The following is a 24,596-nucleotide window of genomic DNA, read 5'->3' as shown; positions in this document are numbered from 1 at the left end:
ACCAAGATCTGTATTTTGCGGTGTGATTTTGTTGGTGGTGGTTTTGGGTGTTTGGGGGGGGGGTGGTTGTGGGGGTTTTTTTATTGTAACTTTGTTTGCTTTTCAAATGATCTCTCTTGGACTTATCTTGCTGTGTACATGTAGTCTAAGAGAACACCAATAAATACAGCCAAAAACTACTAACCGCTTTAGAAATACTAATATAGCTTAATTAGTCTGCCTCAGTATGAAAGGTTCCTTCAGAAGGCTCTAAAGCCAGTCTGGAAAAAATGTCTTAGGAGTATAAACAGGCTTCACCCACACAGAATTTTAAAGTATTTTAAAGTTAATACAGCTATTCAAGGACTAATATTAGAAGTTATTCTGAGTTTATTAAAAACCCTTAATTGAAATCAATATCAAACCTCAAGGGAAAGCTTGAAGGAAAAACAAATCTGGTCTCTTCCTTCCTCGTCTTTATGGGTACATCTACACTGCATAGTAAACTTTCGTTCAGACTCAGGTATAAGCCCAAGCCCCCTTATCATCCACACACAAATCAGTCTGACTTGGGCCAGAAAGCCCTTAGGTCTCAGGCCCATGGACCCAACAAAGTGTATGGGTTTGAGCCCAAGTCCCACTGTGACATGGGTCCATGCCCAGGCATTTTGCAGTGTGGAGACAGCTCAAGTCCTGGTTGCCAGACTCTGGTCTGCCAATGTTATCCTACAATCCCCAGTCTTGTGTTTCCCCACCCTTCCATCCCAGAACTTTCCACTGGATTCCCAGGAACGAAAGGCAACCTCCTGCCTCAAATACAGCTGCTCACTGTGTAAGCCTTTCATTTCCATACTGGAAACACAGTCAACCCTCACATATGTTAACTATGGTTAGCACTTACAAGAAGTTCCACATCAACCACATTCTAGCTGGTGAGAGGAATACAGCTGGATTCTGGTTAATCTCTGGTGCACAGCAAGCAAGACATTTGACTTCAGCAAGACCGCAAGCAGTGATCATTCCTACCAACCCATATCTGAGTGGCTGCCAGTGCTGACAATCCATGCAGAGTGAATCAAGCTTCAGGACTGACTACTGCAAAGTCAAGGATGCTACCAACACCTCTAGGGCATGTGTCTTCCTGCCTCTTTTACGAGTATTTCAACTGGGTGCTGGGGACTTCAGCAAGCACTGAGCCCACAGTGGCGCATGAGCAGGGACAGCATCCTTATAACAGCCCAATCACAAGCACTGCCAGAGGATAGCCAGCCACCAGATGAAGGGCAAAAAGTGACCCTGGTGCCAACACCAGTTGCTGAAGAGGCTATGCTGTCAGAGCAGCTACAGTACATCCTTAGTCTGTATTCAGAGGGGCTGTTTGGGGATGGCCCTGAGGAGCAACCCGCAGCAGAACAAATGCCAGATCCAGAGCCCGGTATGTTGCTACTATGTTTGTTGTGAATATATGGATGGGAGGAATTTCCAGTTTATGGCTATATAAAGTTATTAATACAAGACAGGGTTGCATTTTGTTCAGGGCAGAGCCTGTACCATTTCCCTAGCTCTTCCCCCCGCATCCCCATCACCACATGGAACTCAAAATGGACAGTGGGAACTGAGGAAAAATAGTTACATAAGCAGTTATTATGAAATTTTACTAGTTACTTGCTGATTGTTAGAAACAGGGGTTGCGGCACTAATTATGAGCCTCATATATTCCTTCTTGCTAACGCAATGCACCTTATAAATCAGCCACACCCACACTGTGCTGAGCCATCAGTAAACTGAGTAAAAACAAAAATAAAAAACAGATTTTGTATTTGGTCCATGGTTGGCTGAAATAGGAGTCCAAGCAGTACTAGCATGTGGACATAGTCCATAGCTGCCTGCATTTTGAGCCCAAATTACTGCCAGTCCATGTTATGGGTTCCAATGGCTAGCAGTCAGTCAGGTCTATGCATGAGTTAGGTACATCTAAGGATGCTGTACTACGTTCCCATGCTAAATAAGCATCTTGTTGATAAGCTCCTCTGCTGGCCAATTCCTCCCTCTTACCAGGGAGGGCCTGCGGAGTGTTCCATTCTCTACAGACTCTCTCTCCCAGGCAGTTCCCACCTGCCCCTTTCCTTGATCTTCCAGTCTGTGCTCTCAGGCAACTCTGAGTCACCAGGTCTTGCTCCCCACGAGGATCCCAAGCTCCAAAGGGCTAGTGCCACTCTGACAATATGGAACTGCATTTATTTAAAAAAAAAGTCTAGAAACTAGAAATTAAGGAAAAGTGGGTGTAACTGATTTTCCTTTGAAGGCCAAATCCTTCCTCCTCCTGCACAGAGCTGGATATGGTCTTGGTGTGTTACTTTGCATAGAGCGATGGCAAAACTCAGGGCTAACTAGTGCTATTTGTACAGAAAATCCTAAAAGGATTTAAACCACAAGGCATCAACAAGGTCAAATACTTATTTGTCCATGAAATTAAATTAAATTAAATTATAATACTGTATTGGTGCTGGAGTGGGATAACTAGTGTAGCGATTTTGTTAACAACGTTAATACAAAGGCAGAATGTTTGCCTACCCAGATTTTAAATACTTTCTTTATGCAAGTCAAACAAGCCAGATCCATATGCACATTGGTACTTTTTGTTCCACTGCCTGCAATTCCACGTCTATAATTTTATTTTATTTGTTTACAAGTTTGATTAACTCTCCCAGGTACAGTACACAGTGACAACATACTACCTTATTTACAAAGAAAACATCCAGTTCAGCAAGAAACCAGTTCAGGAAAAATCCTTCCTCTAAATTAAGGTATTAAATGTAATGCAAAGAACACTAAGCCCCATCGTTGTTTTTTTCTGAATTTTGCATAATGATCAGATTTATATGCATGCTGTTTCAATCTTTGTGTAATTAGAAAAAATATGTACACAGGATTATACATGTTTACTTTTCAGTTAAGCATATTAATGCATCCAAGTAATACATATAAAATGAATTATGCATTTCAAATTTGTTAATTAGCAAAAGGAATTCTGAAATTTCATTATTTTACTCTACAAGAAGAGTCTACTGAGATGAAAAGCAATTTATGCAGTTCTCTGCTATAAACTATAGGGCTTAATTCTGCAAACATTACACTACCAGGTATCAGAGTAGCAGCCGTGTTAGTCTGTATCCGCAAAAAGAAAAGGAGGACTTGTGGCACCTTAGAGACTAACAAATTCATTTGAGCATAAGCTTTCATGAGCTACAGATCACTTCATCGGATGCATACCAGATATACTGCTTTGGAAATAAAACAAGAGTCAAATGTGCATGTGTGTCAATGCAATGACAGGACAAATGCTTTCCATATGCTAGAGCAATGAAGTAATTATTTGTGCATCAATGTGTATAGTGGTTTGCAGACAAAATTAACAAGACAGGCCCTTGCCTGAAGAATCTACAAGAGAGTCTAGTACCTCATCATGTTCAGAATCCACAGTGAGCCCATCAGCAGCTTTTGAGATTAGGTTTTAATGCATGGTAGCATGGAAAGGACAATGGTTACAGTGTAAGGTCAGGAAATACACATCACATGCACATCTTGTTGGTCGCTTTCTTAATAATAATTTGTAGAGCTCGTCAGGAATTTTCTAGCAAAATGTTTGACAAAGAAACGGTGGCTTCCACAAAATGGAAATTTTCCATGGTAATTTAACATTTTCACCAATTTTTTTTTTAATTTCCCGTTGGGGGAAAAAATAAAATATTTCCAGTCAGGTCAACCTGAATTAACACACCAAATCTCAACATTTTTTGCAGGGCAGCTGGATATTATTGTGGGTCTGCCTGCACCACCACAGTGACTCGTGGGAACTGCAGTCAGGTAACTCATGCCCCCATTCAGCCCCTATGGGCTGTGCTCTCCTGCTAGACTACATCTCCCAGGAGGCACTGTGGTCTGTCCTCTGGCAGAATTGCTAAAGTTCATCATGGACACGAGAAAACATGAGAATTTAGTTCATCACCGTACGTCTCCACATAAGGACCTGTCCTATTTTAAATTTATGTTCTATTTAAAAAGTTAGATAGAAGTAAATCAAATATCAAAAGGTTGAGAGAATTCATTTCTCATTGTTCCCCCATTCCATTCCACTGGGATCTAAGTATGTATTTAAAAAATGCAGCATTTAATGTCACATTAAATTTGAGATTTAATCCCACAAAAGTTTGTGAAGAAAACAGAGGATGTAGACATATCATATGATTGTGATAAAACTCTTGCCATTCCACTAGTATCTCAGGAGGATGTTAAACAGCATCTACTAAAATTAAATATTTTTAAATGATCAACATCACAGTACCGGGCAATTCCATGCTCCCTCAAGGGCAACGACTCTAAGCTACAGGCTTCTCAACCACCACCTCTCTTGTCTAGAGACCCATGTGTGACTCCCTCCTGACCAATGTTTTTCCAAGCTGCACAGTTCCCTGTTTACACTGATATTTCCTGCAAGCCAGACTGCCAACAGAGGCCAGCACCTGCACTTTGCTCTCTTTGAAGGCTATGGACAGCTGTAATGGCCAGCAATTACAAGTTATCACACAGACCTTTATAAGCAACCACATTTATTCTTAAGGAAAAAGAACTACAGAGAAAATATATTTAACAAAAACATTCCTATAGATGTGCTAAGAGTCCTATGGAGTCTTCCTAGACCAAACTCTTCCTAACCCTTCCCAGCCACAATTACCTCCCCCGCCCGCAGTCCTTTTGATGGATCAAAAAGGAGACCTTGAGTCAGTTTAAACTCAGCCTATTTATCCAAAGGTCCTTTTTTGTCTCTTAGTCTCTGGAGAATCCAGTTCGAACCAGTAAATGTGACCCTTTCAAGGTGGTGGTGGCCCTCTAGAGGTGTTACAATCTGAGTGAATTTGGCTAATCACCCCCAACTGTTCTTAATTCCTGGAGGAGCTGTGGTCACCTTCCACCATGGAATTATATCATCATCTCTGGTCCACAATGATATATGAACTTAATACAGTAAAATCTCCCAAAGATATTGCAGGAATTTGCCATGTCTATCACAATAAAGTCCAGATAATTTGCATCCAAGAGTTTTAAATGACCTGGCAGAGGAACTCATTGGACAGTTAAGTTGATTTTCAATGAGTCTTGGAACACTGGAGAAGATCCAGAAGACTGGAAGAAACCTAATCTGCCAGTATTTTAAAAAGATAAACAGGATGACCTGGGTAATTATGGGCCTTTCAGCCTGACATCGATCCTGGACAAGATAATGCTGAGGCTGATACGGGACTTGGTTGATAAAGAATAAGAGGAAGGTAATATAATTAATGCTGATCAATGTGTGTTTATGGAAAGTAGATCCTGTCAAATTAACTTTCTTTTTTTTGAGATTACAAATCTGATTGATAATGGAAATGGTGTTCATCTAATAGACTTCTGTAAGGCATTTGACTTGGTACCATATGACATTTTTATTAAAAAACTAGAATGATCTAAAATTAACATGACACTCATTAAATGAATTATATATTGGCTAACTGATGGGTTTCAACATATAATTGTAAATAGGGAATCATCATCGAAAAGATGTGCTTCTGGTGGGATCCCACAGGGATTGGTTCTTGGACCTGCGCTATTTGACCTTTTTATCAATGACCTGGAAGAAAACGTAAAATCATCACTGATAAAGTTTGCAGATAACATAAAAATTGAGGGAGTGGTAAATAATGAAGAGGACAGGCACTAATACGCAGGAATGTGGATCACTTAGTAAGATGGTCACAAACAATAAAAGTGTTTTAATATGGCTGAGTATAAATGTATAAATTAAGGAACAAAGAACATAGGCCATACTTTCAGGATGGGGTCGGGGGGGGGGGGAGAGAGAGACCCTATACTAGGAAATAGAGACTCTGAAAAAGATTCGGAAGTCATGGTGGGTAATCAGCTGAACATGAGCTCCCAGTGTGACACCGTGGCCAAAAGGGCTAATGCGATCCTTGGATGCATAAAGAGGCAAATCTCAAGTAGGAGTAAAGAGGTTATTTTACCTCTGAATCTGCTATTTGGAGTATAGCAACTCTGCTGGAGTATTGTGTTCAGTTCTGGTGCCCACTGTTCAAGAAGGATTTTGATAAATCAGAGAGAGTTCCGAGAAGAGCCAAGAGAATGAGTAAAAGATTAGAGAAAATGCCTTATTGTGACAGACTCAACTATCTCAATCAATTTATCTTAACAAAGAAATGGTTAAGGGGTGACTTGATTACAGTCTAAGTATCAATATGGGGAATAAATATTTGATAATGAGCTATTCAATCTAGCAGAGAAAGGTACAACATCCAGTGGCTTGAAGCTGAAGTTAGACAAATTCAGATAGGAAGTAAGGTGTACATTTTTAACAGTGAGAGTAATTAATGATTGGAACAATTTAGCAAGGATTGTGGTTGATTCTCCATCACTGACAATTTTTAAACCAGGATTGGATGCTTTTTAAAAGATCTGACATAGGTATTATTTTGGGAATATTCTACAGCCATGTTATACACAACATCAGACCTGATGATAACAATGGTAATTTCTGGCCTCGGAATTTATGAATCCATGGAAAGTTGGTACATCCAAAGTTCAGACTTCTGCTCTTACAATCTTGTACATATACATTTTAATAGTCTCGTTTTTATTCCAAGGTAAGTGTCAGAAGTCTCTTCACTTGAGACTTTTCAAAGCAGACAGGACAAGACACCAGGGTTTTCAAAATTTCTCTCTTTTGGCCTAACCTGGCTCTTGCTGATCTGAATGGGACTATTGTTCTGGTTAAGATTTTTCATTATCAGGCCTTCAGAGTGGATCTATTCTACAGTTATGGGAAAATGGGACAGAAAACCTCCAAGGAAGTTATAACAGGGATGAATTTGGACCATTCACCGTAGTGTTAGCAATAGAAGAGTTTGATTTCTGAGGGCTAATACATAAAGAAGTCATGACTTACAACAGTTTGTAGACATAGCATCCTCGTGGAAGGATTGTCGTTTGGATCTCACCCCATGGTGACACTATAAATCTGTTGCAATGAGAACACATTTAAAATATACCTGCCTTGTCAAAAGTATGGATATACTTGGATCACTATAGATGTACTATACATGAATATAAAAACTTGGGAGAAAATCCTGGCCCTTTTGAAGTCAATGGCAAACCTCCAAGTGACTTCAACACATCTAAGATTTCACCCCTGAAATCCTAATATTTGTTCAACCAGCTGACCAACAGGGTTACTTGTACTGTATGCATTTACATTACAGTGCCACTACTTACCGACTAGTTTCAGAGTAACAGCCGTGTTAGTCTGTATTCTCAAAAAGAAAAGGAGTACTTGTGGCACCTTAGAGACTAACCAATTTATTTGAGCATAAGCTTTCGTGAGCTACATGAAGTGAGCTATAGCTCACGAAAGCTTATGCTCAAATAAATTGGCTAGTCTCTAAGGTGCCACAAGTACTCCTTTTCTACTTACGACTAGACTCTCCCATTCCTTGAATATATACTCCTTGCCTCAGTTTTTTGTAGACCATTCATAACTAGGCAGAGTCACTGTATAACTTTACTGTTACTCACTTAAGAAATTATATTAATCTAAAGACCTGAGTGGCTCGGCAAATAAAGCTGTTTCATCTTAGAATTTCTGTGTATATTCATAATCAGAATGAGGCGCTATGGAGCGAATGTGGTTGTCTGAGCTGTTTCACTACTGAACATTTCACACTACAAAAACCTCACACTTAATACACAGTAATTTTCAGCCTCAGTCTCCAGAGTGGCTTGGGACTGAGCTAGCAGGGAGACATAATAACCTATCATTATACACACCACTACACAAGGTTCTTGGTTTCCTTTCTCTGATAAAAAGCAGCATGTTGTTTCCTCCATGTGCTTTTTGGGATTCATTATCATCTGCCTGCAAACGACCCCCATCTTCATTTCACGCTTGTTAGATGGCCCTCTCCGCATATACATACATACAAGAAGAAAGAACCCAGTGAGTTATTTTTGTGATGAAAGGCGTATTTGTCCCTTTCGATATGCATGCACATATTTCACCCTCCAATACACCACATTCTGGACACAATTTTGTCTACTATAAAGAAAAAAAATAAGTAGAGGAAAGTCAAGTTATGTTGTAACTGGGAACCCAAAGGCTATATTTGAAAATGAGAGATGGGGGCTAGGGAGAGTGTCATATAAGGGAAACAATATTGTGTGGCCTGTTTAATGGGGCATTACATATACTTAGTCCTTTTTTCCTTTCCGCAAATGGTATTTTTGTTAAACAAGGACTAAAAAGATATCACATTTAGAGATAAAAGATAGCTGGGGTGAGTAATGCCGCCATAACCTGCTGAGTGACTGCAGCAAAATACCAGCTGAAAAGACTTCAAGGAAGTCAGTTATCATGATTATAGAGAAATGGAAAAATGCTAAAAATGAGGCATTCAGCTTCACAATCAGATTTTATAGCAATTTCTCTTCCATTAGATTCCCCGGGGAGCACATCCACTCCCCCACCCCTTGCAGGGCACAGAGTACCACAGCAGCAGAACCTGCCTAGTTCCAATGGGCAAAGGGTACCATGGGTGAGATGGATGCAGCTGGGAAAAGTGGAGCTCTGTGAGGTAGTTATCACTGGTACAGAACTCAGCTACATGGAGACCCCATGCATGACAGCATACAGGACACAGCTGTGAGCAGAACATAGTGGACCTAGGAAAGGGATACTGGAGCGCAAGGACGCATTGCTGCACCAATCCTACCCATCTTAGAAAAAAAGCTGCATAACAAGCCATACAACATACTCCTGCCATTGGTCTGGAGTAGCCACCACAGAGCAGCTTTGCAGCTATTCTACAGCTGATTAGGATTTTCCCCAAGGCTACAGATTTGGGCCTAAATGACTTTTTTCAATTTCTCATCACCGCAAGGAAGAACCAGTAAGGCCAGAGGGATCAGGAGGGGTACTGTATCCACCTGACATGATTTTGTGGACCTAAAGAGAAAAATTGTGTGTTTATTTGGGATGTACATCCTACCATCCCAGTATAGTTAATAGGGCATTCATTCAACCCATCTCTCAAGTAAAGGAAATTTGCACTTTTATTTTCAGCAATTGTTCAGAATTTCCTGAATTTTGTTGGCTTAGGTCCACTCTTTGAATGTGTTTGTTAGTAAAGTACCAAAAACCCCAAACAGTCAAGTGAGCTAGCAGTATGTTGGAAGAGAAATCTAACAACTCTCATATAAAACAGCTACAATAGCTATGTGTACAATGAACAAGACTAGCTCTACCAAGCCATCAATAGAGATGGCAAATACAATAAATATGCTTGTCTGGTAAGAGAATGGATATCTGCCAGTCTGTATATGGGACCAGACCTGTTACAACCACTCTTAAGAATGTATAATACATAACTATCCAGAATTACCAGACATATCTTGAAAACTCCACGACTGCTTCAGCTCCACAGTATCTGACTTCATAACAACATTTGTTAGCTAAACAAAAAGCTCCATATGAATCTAGAAACAACTACTGTTCAACTTCATGAAGGGAAATAATCTGCCATGTTTTATTTTTTCTCCAGACAAAATTGAAGCATGGTTTCTCCCCAACTTCACCTGCGAGGAGACTGTTTTCATACGTCTGAGTATCTGTGACAAGTGGTTTACTTTAAAAAAAACCTTCAACTATTCCTCCCCCATTTCATGATCTGAGAATAAAGGGCTCTTAGGGATCTTACATAGCAGAGTACAGGGTTTCTTGCCAAACACTTCTTTGGTTAGGGATCCTTGAAATTGAATTGAGGAATGGAGGAAACAGTTTTCCCCTCTTCCATTAGGCTGTGGAGGCAGGCTAATATCTAACTCCTTCTGTTCACTGGGAATGGGGTGTTTGTAAGCTGTAAAAATAATATTTAACTATTCCATTTCCTTTTTTCTCTACATTGCTGCAGAAATGGTCTTTTCTCCTGCTACAGAATTAACTGGATATCTAAGGATTGCTGCTGTTGAGCTAAACTCAGGAGGAGAGGCTAGTCCCTTCCACTAAAAGGAAAACCTTTACTTTTGTTTTCCACCATCCATATTGCCAACTGTCATGATATTTGGTGCTTTTCTTCAGAGCCCTTACTGCTGGAGTTATGGGAATACATGAGAATCTCAGCTTTCATTTTGTTTTTCAAGTACATTTCTATCCTTTATGTTTGTGCAGAAGAGCTTGAAAATCAGGAACCAAGTTTAACTTAAACATTCAAAAAACAGAAGAAGATTTTTTTAAAAATTTTATTATTTTTAAACAAGTCTTATTTTGGGGGGAAGGGGAACCAGATTCATGATTTTTGAATAATTAGGGTTGGCAAAACTGCTTTTGCAACCCATGGATATAGATATTACCCTACCTGTTAAGGAAACAGCCGTTGTCTTTACTCCCACTCCCTCAGTGTATTAGTTGATCATAGGATAACTAAGAGTCACCAATGTGATGTGGCTGTGAAAAAGGCTAATACAATCCTAGGATGCATCAGGCAGGGTACTTCCAGTAGAGCTAGGAAAGAGTTAGTACCATTATACCAGGCACTCATGAGGCATCACTTGGTCTCCCATGTTTAAAAAGATGAACTCAAACTGGAACAGGTGCAGAAAAGGGCTAGTAGGATGATTAGAGGAGACTCAAAGAGCTTGGCTTGTTTAGCCTAACCAAAAGAAGATATGAGGGGAGATATGATTGTTCTCTATAAATATATCAGAGAGAAAAATACCAGGGAGGGAGAGGAGTTATTTAAGTTAAGCGCCAATGTTGACAGAAGAGCAAATGCATGTAAACAGACCATCTACAAGTTTAGGCTTGGAAATTAGATGAAGGTTTCTAACTATCAGAGGAGTGAAGTTCTGGAACAGACTTCCAAGGGAAGCCATGGCAGAAAAAATCCTAACTTGCTTCAAGACTGAACTTGATAAGTTTATGAAGGGGAGGGTATGCTGAAACTAATGGCATATAGCCCATGTGTGACTGCTAGTAGCAAATATGCTCAATGGCTGGTGATGGGTCACTAAATGGGAAGGGCTCTGAGTTACTAAAGGTAATTCTTCCCCAGGTGTATGGCTGGTGGTTCTTGCCCACATGGTCAGGATCCAACTTATTTTCCCCTGGTTCAAATTGGCAGAGACTGTGGCCGGGGGAGAGGGAGCGTTCGCCTTCCTCTGTAGCATGGGGCATAGGTCATTTGCTGTTTTAAAATAGTGTATATGGTGGATTGTTTGTAACTTGAAGTCTTTAAATCATGATTTGAGGATTTCAGTAACTCAGACAGAGGTTAAGGGTTGATTGTGGGGAGTGGGTGGGCAAAGTTCTGTGGCCTGCGATGTGCAGGAGGTCAGATGTGCAAGATGATCATGATGGTCCCTTCTGGCCTTACCATCTATCACAGGCTGGATCAGTTAGGTATTCATTACTTCCCTCATGATGCCTACAATCAAGACAGCAGCAGCCAATCAAAAGGAACTGAAACACTCTGGGTAAATTCTGATGTGTAAGAGATTGCAGCAGTAGCCTGGAGTTCACTTCAGGTAGGACTGTAGCTAGTAATGGATACACTCCAAGTTTAAATTCTAATAATTTCCCCCCAAACATTTTCAAAGTGTCCTGTTACAACACATCACTACTTCCCTCAGCAGTACAACCCTCTCTTCTGCCCCCCTCCTTTCTCATAAGGCTTTAGCCTCACCTCCTTGTGACAACTCTTTGAAGGCAGGAATTCCCATTTACCTTGCATATATATAATAGCCCAACTACTGACACACCAAGACTTTTCCTCTTCCCTCCAACTGGCAGATTCACTTCACATGCACCAGTAGGTGGTTGAGAAGCAGTGTGTCTCTTGAACTCCTAGAGAGACAAAGTGAGTGACCTGATATCTTTTACTGGTGACCTGAAGAAGAGCGCTACGTAAGCTCAAAAACGTCTCTCTCTGACACGGTACAGGAGCTAGCAAACAGAGCTGTAAATAGGGGAGTTTGAGTGGGAGTTCTGTTGGAGGAGAAGGAATCCAAAAAGGTAGCCAGCCAGTCAGGCAGTGGCACAGGAGCTAGCAAACAGAGCTGTAAACAGGGGAGTTTGAAAAGGGAGTTTGTCTTGTGGTGCTTGTTTGGGATATGGGTTTTTTTTCTGCGGGTGGTGGTGTTTTGGGTGTGGTTTGTTTTTCCCAGATGAACAAGATTTAGGTGGGAAGGCTATGACAGATACAGAGGCAGCAGTGGGAGTGATCCATGTCGTGGAAGACACAATGAAGATGACTGGATGTGGAAGCTGTGGTAGGTACATGATCCTGGAGGGGGCACTGGTAAGAGTTTTGTCTGTATGAAATGCCATCTGATAGAGCTGATGGAGGAAAAGATCCGAGGTTTGGAGATGCAGGTGGAAAGTCTGATTGAGTTTAGGAAGGGGTTTGAGCAGATTATGGAGCAAAGACATGAGGTATCTGAAGGGAAAAGCTCAGACTTGCAGATAGAAGCAGGACTGGGGAATTCTGAGGGGAGACTGGGTGAGGAAAGTGGTCAGTGGAAGCATGTGACTAAAAGAATCAAGCAGAGGAAAAGACGGGCTAGTGAAGGAGAAATAGAGCTCAAGAATAGGTTTGCAGAGCTGGAAAATGAAGAAGGGGCTCAGCAGGTAGTCACTGAAGGTGGAAGGGCAAGGAAGAAGAGAAAAGCGGCTAGTCCTATAGGAAAAGGGGAAGAGTTAATGGAGACTACACCAAATATGAGCCCCAGGAGGACACAGGATGGGTTAAAGAGGATTACAGGGGAGAGTAGGAATGGAAAGAACTTGCAGCCAGAGGGAACAGAGGATAGACTGGAGAATAGCACCGTCACCAGGAAAAGGCAGGTCTATGTGATCGGGGACTCTTTTCTGAGAAGAATAGACAGGCCTGTAACCAGAGCTGATCCAGAGAATAGGAGGATGTGCTGTCTTCCAGGTGCTAAGATACGGGATGCAGACCTGAGGTTGAAAAGGATTCTAAAGGGAGCAGGAAAGAATCCCCTAATTATCCTTCATGTGGGAACAAATGATACGGCTAGATTCTCGCTGGAAAGTATTAAGAGAGACTGTGCTAGGCTGGGGAAGATGCTTAAGGAAATCAAGGCTCAGGTGATCTTTAGTGGGATTCTGCCTGTTCCTAGAGAAGAGCAACAAAGGTGTGACAAGATTATGACTATCAACAGATGGTTTAGGCAGTGGTGCTATAAGGAGGGCTTTGGGATGTATGGCCACTGGGAGGCATTCATGGACAGAGGACAGTTCTCTCAGGATCGACTTCATCTGAGTAGGGAAGGAAATAGACTTCTAGGATGGAGGCTGGCACAACTGATTAAGAGAGCTTTAAACTAGGAATTTGGGGGAGATGGTTGGGAGATGTCCAGGTAATCTCCACGCCAGATTTTAGCATTGAGAGGGAAGAAAACGAAGTAAGAGCGGATACAGCCATGGGTAGGAGGAAGGGCAGTGTAGATACCAGTCTAATAGGTTATACTGGCTGTAGAATGACCATGCCTAATAGGGTACAGAATGTGAGTGAGGCCAAACAGCAAAAATTAAGATGTTTGTACACCAATGCGAGAAGCCTAGGTAACAAAATGGAGGAACTAGAGCTACTGGTGCAGGAAGTGAAACCAGATATTATAGGGATAACAGAAACATGGTGGAATAGCAGTCATGACTGGACTACAGGTATTGAAGGGTATGTGCTGTTTAGGAAAGACAGAAATAAAGGTAAAGGTGGTGGAGTAGCATTGTATATCAATGATAAGGTAGAATGTAAAGAAATAAGAAGCGATGAAATGGATAAGACTGAGTCCGTCTGGGCAAAAATTAAACTGCGGAAGAAAACTATTAGAGCCTCCCCTGGGATAGTGCTTGGGGTGTGCTATAGACCGCCGGGATCTAATTTGGATATGGATAGAGCCCTTTTTAATGTTTTTAATAAAGTAAATACTAATGGAAACTGTGTGATCATAGGAGACTTTAACTTCCCAGATATAGACTGGAGGACAAGTGCTAGTTTTAATAATAGGGCTCATATTTTCCTAGATGTGATAGCTGATGGATTCCTTCATCAAGTAGTTGCTGAACTGACTAGAGGGGATGCCATTTTAGATTTGGTTTTGGTGAGTAGTGAGGACCTCATAGAAGAAATGGTTGTAGGGGATAATCTTGGCTCAAGTGATCATGAGCTAATTCAGTTCAAACTGAACGGAAGGATTAACAAAAATAAATCTGCAACTAGGGTTTTTGATTTCAAAAGGGCTGACTTTCAAAAATTAAAGAAATTAGTTAGGGAAGTGGATTGGACTGAAGAACTTATGGATCTAAAGGTAGTGGAGGCCTGGGATTATTTTAAATCAAAGCTGCAGAAGCTATCGGAAGCCTGCATCCCAAGAAAGGGGAAAAAAATCATAGGCAGGAGCTGTAGACCAAGCTGGATGAGCAAGCATCTCAGAGAGGTGATTAAGAAAAAGCAGAAAGCATATAGGGAGTGGAAGAAGGGAGAGATCAGCAAGGAAAGCTACCTTATTGAGGTCAGAACATGTAGGGATAAAGTGAGACAGGCTAAAAGTCAAGTAGAGTTGGACCTTGCAAAGGGAATTAAAACCAATAGTAAAAGGTTCTATAGCCATATAAATAAGAAGAAAACAAAGAAAGAAGAAGTGGGACCGCTAAACACTGAGGATGGAGTGGAGGTCAAGGATAATCTAGGCATGGCCCAATATCTAAACAAATACTTTGCCTCAGTTTTTAATAAGACTAAAGAGGATCTTAGGGATAATGGTAGCATGACAAATGGGAATGAGGATATGGAGGCAGACATTACCATATTTGAGGTAGAAGCGAAACTCAAACAGCTTAATGGGACTAAATCGGGGAGCCCAGATAATCTTCATCCAAGAATATTAAAGGAATTGGCACATGAAATTGCAAGCCCATTAGCAAGAATTTTTAATTAATCTGTACAGGGGTTGTACTGTATGATTGGAGAATTGCTAACATAGTTCCTATTTTTAAGAAAGGGAAAAAAAGTGATCCGGGTAATTATAGGCCTGTTAGTTTGACATCTGTAGTATGCAAGGTCTTGGAAAAAATTTTGAAGGAGAAGGTAGTTAAGGACATTGAAGTCACTGGTAAATGGGACAAAATACAACATGGTTTTTACAAAAGGTAGATCATGCCAAACCAACCTGATCTCCTCCTTTGAGAAAGTAACAGATTTTTTAGATAAAGGAAACGCAGTGGATCTAATTTACCCAGATTTCAGTAAGGCATTTGATATCGTGCCACATGGGGAATTATTAGTTATCTTGGATAAGATGGGGATCAATAGAAAAATTGAAAGGTGGATAAGGAATTGGTTAAAGGGGAGACTACAACGGGTCCTACTGAAAGGTAAACGGTCAGGCTGGAGGGAGGTTACCAGTGGAGTTCCTCAAGGATTGGTTTTGGGACCAATCTTTTTATTACTGACCTCGGCACAAAAAGTGGGAGTGCGCTAATAAAGTTTGTGGATGATACAAAGCTGGGAGGTATTGCCAATTTAGAGAAGGACAGGGATATCCTACAGGAGGATCTGGATGACCTTGTAAACTGGAGTAATAGTAATAGGATGAAATTTATTAGTGAGAAGTGTAAGGTCATGCATTTAGTGATTAATAACAAGAATTTTAGTTATAAGCTTGGGACGCATCAATTAGAAGTATCTGAGGAGGAAAAGGACCTTGGAGTATTGGTTTATCATAGGATGACTATGGGCTGCCAATGTGATATGGCCATGAAAAAAGCTAATGCTGTCTTGGGATGCATCAGGAGAGGTATTTCCAGTAGGGATAAGGAGGTTTCAGTACCGCTTTACAAGGCACTGGTGAGACCTCACCTGGAATACTGTGTGCAGTTCTGGTCTCCCATGTTTAAGAAGGATGAATTCAAACTGGAACAGGTACAGAGAAGGGCTACTAGGATGATCTGAGGAATGGAAAACTTGTCTTATGAAAGGAGATTCAAGGAGCTTGGCTTCTTTAGCCTAACTAAAAGAAGGTTGAGGGGAGATATGATTGCTCTCTATAAATATATCAGAGGGATAAATACCGGAGAGGGAGAGGAATTATTTAAGCTCAGTACCAATGTGGACACAAGAACAAATGGATACAAACTGGCCACAAGGAAATTTAGACTAGAAATTAGATGAAGGTTTCTAACCATCAGAGGAGTGAAGTTTTGGAACAGCCTTTGAAGGGAAGCAGTGGGGGCAAAAGATCTATCTGGCTTTAAGATTAAACTCGATAAGTTTATGGAGGAGTTGGTATGATGGGATAACATGGTTTTGGTAATTAAATATTCATGGTAAATAGGCCCAGTGGCCTGTGATGGGCTATTAGATGGGGTGGGATCTGAGTTACCCAGGAAAGAATTTTCTGTAGTATCTGGCTGATGAATCTTGCCCATATGCTCAGGGTTTAGCTGATCGCCATATTTGGGGTCGGGAAGGAATTTTCCTCCAGGGTAGATTGGAAGAGGCCCTGGAGGTTTTTCACCTTCCTCTGTAGCATGGGGCACGGGTCACTTGCTGGAAGATTCTCTGCTCCTTGAAGTCTTTAAACTATGATTTGAGGACTTCAGTAACACAGATATAGGTGTGAGGTTTTTTGCAGGAGTGGTGGGTGAAATTCTGTGGCCTGCGTTGTACAGGTGGTCAGACTAGATGATCATAATGGTCCCTTCTGACCTAAATATCTATGAATCTATGAATAAGAGATATTACCTCACCCACCTTGTCTCTCTAATATCCTGGAACTGACATGGCTATGACAACACTGCATAAAGCATCTTGAACTCCTAGGCAGTACAGGACTGTGGAGCATTACAGGCAGGAACCCCAGCAAGGCACAGCAGGTGGATAGAAGGTTCCAACAAAACCTCAAAAGCTGAGCTCCTAATTCTGAATTTTGGAATCCACATTTTATCTTATTGTTCTTTTATTAATAAGAGTCTTGTTTTACGCCTCTCACCTAGCCTTGCTCTGAGTCATTTCTTTGCAAGACTGTCCCCATCACTCAGCTAGTGATAGTATCTAACCTCATCCATCCTTAATTATTCATGGCTATTTTCAGTAAAATATTTCTAAGGGTATGAAATACATCTTGGGCTAAGGAATCCTATTGCCATTTTTACCTGGGTGTGCTGCTTTCACCATAAAACCTGATCAACTGATTATGACCTTCATAGTGAGGTCAATGCAGCTCCACGTATAAAGCCGAAGGACTAGCTCAGACACCATAACAAGAGAACAAATACAATACACATGAAAACCACAAGAGCAAAATACTTCCATTGTACTTACAAATTGTTCCATCAACTGCCTGCACTGCAGCTAAGTTGGAAACAGCTGAACAGACAGGCTGCTGAATGAAGATTTATTGACATTCACTATTAATTGTGCCCGAATAACTCCATTTAGTTTATAAGCCCATGTGATCTTGTGTGCCCCTAAATGCTTCAGTGCACAATGATCGTTTGTGTTAGCCACAGATTAGTCTATCTATGGTGGTCAGTTTCAGATAAAAGCAATACAAGCCAATTTAACAGCAATATTAGGTGTGAAGAATTTCTCAGCATAAAGAAAAACGTAGGGATTAGAGCAAAGCTGTTTCCCAGTGCAAAGAACTGGCTGTTAGTATTGCTTTTCTTAGTCTAGTTTTCATTACTAAAACAACAATAAAATAATAATAATAATAACAATAAAGAAACTTCTCTGGCCATCTGGCTTTTGTTTTTGTTTTGTTTGTTGGGGAGGGGGGGTACATTGTTTCTTAAATCATTAAACTGAAAATCCCACACCAAGTTATAATACAAACCTGTATTTTAAGGTAGGTAGGCAAAGTATGGTAGAAAGCAAGTTCTTAATATAGTTCAAAAAGATCTGATTTGAGGCATTCAGTGTGACCATAGGGGCTGTCAAGTCTGAGGAAGAGGCACATGTAGTTAGAGATCATTTTAATATAAAACAATATAGACATTTATATCCCTGGCCTAAGAAATTCCAAGGTTTTTACAATAATTCTTGTATTAAATTGTTCTCAAAAGCTGTGCCTGCTCATTTTTTGATGTAAAATCCCTTTGAGACGGGAGAAAGAGAGATATTGACTGGAAACCAGCACTCACTCTATACACTCTCTAAAGAGGTGGTATTACAACTCTAGCTGTCCTCACCTTGAGGTGCTTTCTTGCTATATTTTTCCCAGTTCTCTTAACATACATTTGTAAGACAGGCTTTGATTTTAATATAACCTATTTTTGTAAACAATTTCAACTTTTTAAAAGAAAAAGTATCTGTTATAGGGTAACCATTTCATGTAACCCTCGGGTCATCAAACACCTCTCTTGACTAAGTATCAGAGGGGTAGCCGATCCAACAAAGTGGGTATTCATGCTCCAATACGTCTGTTAGTCTATACGGTGCCACAGAACTCTTTGCCTCTCTTGACTAAATTGCTCATACCAACAGAGCCTATTACATCCTACTGACGCACCTTCGTTCTGATCTTCAACAGTCCCTGCTATTGGCCGTTGGCCTCTCTTGAGAAGAGACTGCTGTAACTGTGCCCAACTGTACCACATTGGGTGCTTGTTTTCTGGTCATATCACAAATCTAGATTCCTCTGGAAAGTTTTCCTGAAGAACTAACTGACTGAGTGTTCCACTGGTCAGGGCACTAGCCTCGGACTTGGGAGACTGGCTCAATCCATTGCCCTGCCACAGGCTTTTTGTACAACTTTGGGCAAGTCACCCCCACCCAGATTCCCAAAGGTATTTAGGCTCCTAACTCCCCTGAAACCAATGGGAGTTAGGTGCCTGTGAAGATCTAGGCCTTAGTCTATCTGCACCTGTAAAATGGGCATAATAGCACTTCCCTACTTCAACAGGTTGTTTTGAGGATAAATCCATTAAAAATTGCCAGGTGCTTGGATAGTATGGTGATGTGGGCCCTGCACGTACCTAAAATGGATTATGGCTCTCAGTGATTGCAAAAATGACATTGTGGGGTTTTGTATCAATTAGTTTCAAATCACAGAAGGATTGTTTGCAAGCAAACATAAGATTTTTCAAATACCAGCCCCGCAAACTCAATGGAAGTTTGGAGAGCCAAGGGAGATTCTTTCCTTCTCATGCACCATCCTTAGTGCTAAGAGTTCAAAAGCCCAAATTATGCTGTCAGTGATACTTGTGCACCCCCTTCACCGTCAGTGAGTTTTACAGGTGTAAACAACTCTATTAGTGATGCACAAGAGAAGTAACAGAGTCATAAGAACAGCCACACTGGGTCAGACCAAAAGAACATCTAGTCCAGTATCCTGTCTTACAACAGTGGCCAATGCCAGGTGCCCCAGAGGGAATGAACAGAACAGGTAATTATCAAGTGATCCATTCCCTGTTCCCATTCCCAGAATCTGGCAAACAGAGGCTAGAGACTTTATCCCTGCCCGTTCTAGCTAATAGCCATTGATGGACCTATCCTCCATGAATTTATCTAGTTCTTTTTTGAATCCTGTTACAGTCTTGGCCTTCACAACATCCTCTGGCAAAGAGTTCCACAGGTTGATTCTGCATTGTGTGAAGAAATACTTCCTTTTATTTGTTTTAAACCTGCTGCCGATTAATTTCATTTGGTGACCCCTAGTTCTTGTGTTATGAGAAGGAGTAAATAACACTTCCTTATTTACTTTCTCCACACCAATCATGATTTTATAGATCTCTCATATTTCCCTTTAGTCATCTCTCTTCCAAACTGAGAATGGAAAATTCAAGCTGAGATGGGGTGACCACATCTGCACGTAGTATTCAAGATGTGGGTATACTTTGGATTTATAGAGGCAATATGATATTTTCTGTCTTATTATCTGTCCTTTTCTTAAATGACTCCCAACATTGTTAGCTTTTTTGACTGCCACTGCACAGTGAGCGGATGTTTCCAGGGAACTATCCACAATGACTCCAAGATCTTTCTCATAGCTAGATCTGCTGGGCCAACAAAAGTATAAAGCAGTAAAGTCTAATGAAAAACAGGCCACATTCTGCTTGTTGCAGCAGCCCCCACATAATACTATCAGCATAACAAATATACAACAGAATGACCAGTCACAATATTAGGGCTATACTGTAGCTTTTAAACCATGAGTCACACTGCAAGGGGTTTTTGGGGCTGACTCACCCAGATTACCTCATGGACTCCAAGGCAATACACGTTCCAGAAGCAGCTCCACCACCATTTCATTGGGTGCATTCCCCTCCCCACTGTCCAGGTCTATTACCCTCTCCCTGCCACTTCACATCCTCTTATAGTTAAATAGTACCACCAATAGCAGTATTAGGATTGTGTCTGTACTTTCTTCCCACATATGGATGCAAAGAGAAGTATCCTCAGAAACCTTTGCCCACCTGTATAGGGCTGGGGATAGTGGAGCCATCACAATTCATGGTAAAAGTTACAGCGCCTTCTAGAATCATACATTTCTTAAGTGCTCTATTTTCATATTCAGAATACTTAATTTCCAAAAGCAACAAATCACTCCCAATCCAGACTATGAGCAAAGCACTCTGCTAGTATCATCTCCTTCTAAAACAATGCTGTGTGTGTGTATTCATCTAGCTATCTGTCTCAGATATTTCCAGCTGTGGGCCTGCCCCACAGTCTGACATAACAAAGGTAACAATGCTCAAAACTTATTGTTCTTAATAAATATTTCTACAGCATGCACCACGACACCGCCAAAGACGACGGTTTGGTTTTTAAATAATACATTGGAACAGGTCCCATTAAATCAACAATTTTTTCAAGTCCCTCAATTCACAAGTAGATGAGTTGATTCATTTATTTCCCAATCCTTTGATTAGAAGGAGCCACTAAGCCTCTTGATTACTTATAGTTACGTGGTTCACCATCTTAAACTGGGGCTCCAGCAGGATACTCTGTGATCTCAGTCAGTTAAAAAGTTTTTTATTCCCTCTTACTAGATTTTTTTTACCTTAACCATTAATCTCAGATGTGGTCTACTGTTAAACTACTTTTTGAGTCTAAGGAAACTATACCCATTGAACTTCCCTTATTTCTCTCTTCTCTTTGCTCTCTCTCTCCTCTCAGATCCCCTTTTAGACAAAGCACAATTTTCAATGCCAAGATGTGAAAAGTGGTCCTTGTTTGTAGTAAAACTGTGCTGCATTAAAAGTGATTTTATAGTTTTACCTAACAGAAACAACTGTGGAAAGTGACTGAACACTTTGTGTTTCATTTCAGTGCAAAATCACCTCCATACCCACAATCTGTTTTTATAGCCAATGAACAAGTTTCTATAGGACCGTAGTATTGGTATAACTTACTGGAATTTCCACTCTCCCTGAAAATTAGAGGACTGTTTTATTTATCTTACTGATGCATCTGGTTGGAATCTGATGAATTTTTATAGTTCATTCTTAACCCTATGACGACTCTCGGGATTCTGACAAATGCTCTGCTTCAGCAACACACAGGTTTGAACAAGAACTTGAATCGGAACTCTATGGTAATTTGAATGCTCTTTTAATTAACTAAATTAAGTAAAAACAGAAAAAAAACAACACTGTATCCCCTGGCAGAGTAGATTGATATATTTCGTCATTAAGAAAAAGGCTCCCAAAGGTTCAAATTTTTACACATATGATTATGAAAATACCAACTCTACTTAATATAGCTTTGCTTCAAAACACAGTTCATCCTGCAGAAATAAAAAGTGCTTATGTCTCACAGACAGCATTTTATGGATGTCATATTCATAAATTAATTCACTATGCATCAAAATACCTCAAACTCTTGGGGACCTGTGATAAAACCTTCATTCATACTTTGATTACCCAGCTGCTAGATGTAGCTTTTTCTAGTATGTCTTAAATCAACTCCATTTGACTGCCGAGTTGACCATCAAATCAAAATGTTTTGGGAGTCTTCTTCAACCCAGGAAGTTTAATGTATGAATGAGTGATTATCTGAGGTCTGTTTTTTATAATCTCAAAAAGGGGTCAAAGTGTCATTGCTGTTGTACAGTTCCCAGGCAAAAAAAGTTCAGTAAGCTGGAGTTAAAGTTGACCAGATGTACCACTAACCTTATTGGAATGTGCCTTTAAAGAACATCAGTTTTAAAAAAACACTTGAGGCCTGGATGTCCAAAGTTAAACTTCCACATTAAAAAAAAAAAATGGAAGTATGGAAATACACATGTAAAGTCACAGAACCTTAGCTCTGCTCCTACAACACTGCTTCAAAGAAAGCTGAACACTGGGTGACAAACCTTTCTTCACATAATGTACATCACGGAGTCAGTAATTTGAGGAGTGTTATCTTTAACTGTGAGACATAACATAGACACGTTGGGACAGATCCTCAGAAGGTAAAAATTGGCATAGCTTGGCATGACTCCAAGAGCTCTGTTGATTCCAATAGAGTGACATCAATTTACACCTGCTAAGGATCTGCCCTGTAAAAAAATTTTAAGTGACTTTTATATCTGTAAATTAGCTAGTTTGACCTCCTCCAAACTTTCCAGAAAATATAGGCTCTTGTCTCTGTCAAAGTTAGTGGCCAGTCCAGTCCTCATTACTTATTGTGTGTCTCTCTCTCTCTCTCTCTCTCACATATAAAGCTTTCAAAGTAGTAAGTTTTTTAGATCAAAATAATAAATGTTATAATTAGGAAAATACTTTAATTAAAAGTTATCCATTGATTCATGTTTCTTGGCTAATGAAATATTGAATATTTGCTCTTTAGGGTACCAGAACTGTTCAGCTTGATTTCTGAAATCAACAACAACAGAGGTGAAGTCCTGGCCCAATTGAAATTAATGGGAGTTTTGCCACTGCTTCAGTGGGGCCAGCTACCTTGATTTTGTTTGATCTCTGTTTTTTAGGACAGACATGCAGAAGAACAGTTCAATAAGGTCTTTATGTTAGAAACACTATTATTTCTACAGTACCAAGAGTAGTAACTCCATAGGCTTCTATTGGTATTTTAGTTATATCAAGCAAATAAACTCTCAGAGAGGACCGATAAGCTAATTACTGGAAAGAAACACTGAAGAGTCATTATGAACATGATTCATATCAGCCTCAGCAAAGTCCCATTTGCAGGCTTCTGAGATACCATTTATTCTTATGTTCCAACAGTGCTCACACTGCAGTGACAAAGATGAAATTCTGCCATCAAGGTGTGCATACTATGCAGAAAACAATTTGCTTAAAGACAATAATAAAAAACCACCTCATTATAAGCTCCTCCTACAGCTCATTAAGTGAGTACCATCTGTCCTGTGCATTGACTGAGGCAGAGGTCCGGTGGAAAAAATAGTACAACCATGTAGTTAGAAACAGTATCATAATGCACAAGGGCACCAAATTAAGGTTACATAGACAACCTTAATTCTGGTATTTCTTAACTTTTAAGAGATTGATTTTGCAACCTTAATTTTTTTTAACCAAAGGTTTGTGTGTGTATTTTCTTAAGTTTAAAAAAAAAGGAAAAAAAAACCAGAAAATCTATCATGTGGCATAATATTGACACCCACCTGGTTCATCAGCAGGGCTGGAACCTTTAAAGTCACCACACAGTCCTCTGCCACTTGACCTAACAGAGTTACTTATAGCAGTAGTAGATGTCATCTCTAGGTGGATCAGAAATAAAGATGGATGGGCTGCTTTGCCAGTGCATTTCACAGATATTTGCTCTCAACAGAAGAATGTTCAGACTCAGGAATCTTGGGTTTCAGTCCAGGCTCTGGAGGAGTGTAATGTCTAGAGGTCACAGACTCTTCTGCCTGTTTGCCGCAAGTTTCACCCTTTCTGCTCTTCCCTTCCAATCTCTCCCATCTCTGGCTCCATGTCCAAGTCCAATTTTCTTTGCCTCTTCAGTTCCAGATCTGCTCCTCAAACTTCTTATCCCAACTGCAGTCTCCTTGCCCAGCCAGTCCCAGTTCCCCCTTGCTGGATCCCTATCTGATCTGCTTCTCCCTTTCCCCACACTTGCTTCCATTGCAGTTCTGTTCCCCAAGTTCTTCCTCCTACCTCAGTCCCTCCCACCCACTCCCTGGGTCCTTGTCTCAGTGCCTTTGCCCCATCATTCCCAGTTCTCCACCACCCCGTCCCTGTTCCCCTCTCACAGTTTCATAGTCCAGGTCTCCTTGCCTAGCTTATCCCAATCTCCCCATCTGATCTCAGTGTCTCCGCTGGAAAAACTGGCTCCCAGTCCTCCTTCCCCCAACTTCCCTCATTAACTCTGTTTTATTCTCCCCCATCCTTAGCTTCCAGTCCAAGTCTCCTTGCCCAACCAGTCCCAGCCTCCCCTGTGCCCCCAGTCTCCCTTCTGTCCCCAGCTCCTTGTCCAATGCAGTCCAGGGTCCCCTTCCAACTCCCAGTCACAGTTCCTCTTCCAGGCCCAGTCTCACCAGACTCCTTGTTTTAATCTACTATTTTCCCTTCATTCTGATCTGAC

This window comes from Caretta caretta, chromosome 5 (assembly GCF_965140235.1).
Source record: "Caretta caretta isolate rCarCar2 chromosome 5, rCarCar1.hap1, whole genome shotgun sequence".
NCBI classification, from domain to species: Eukaryota; Metazoa; Chordata; order Testudines; family Cheloniidae; genus Caretta; species Caretta caretta.
The sequence above is the reverse complement of the archived record's forward strand: the minus strand, read 5'-3'. Positions refer to the sequence as shown.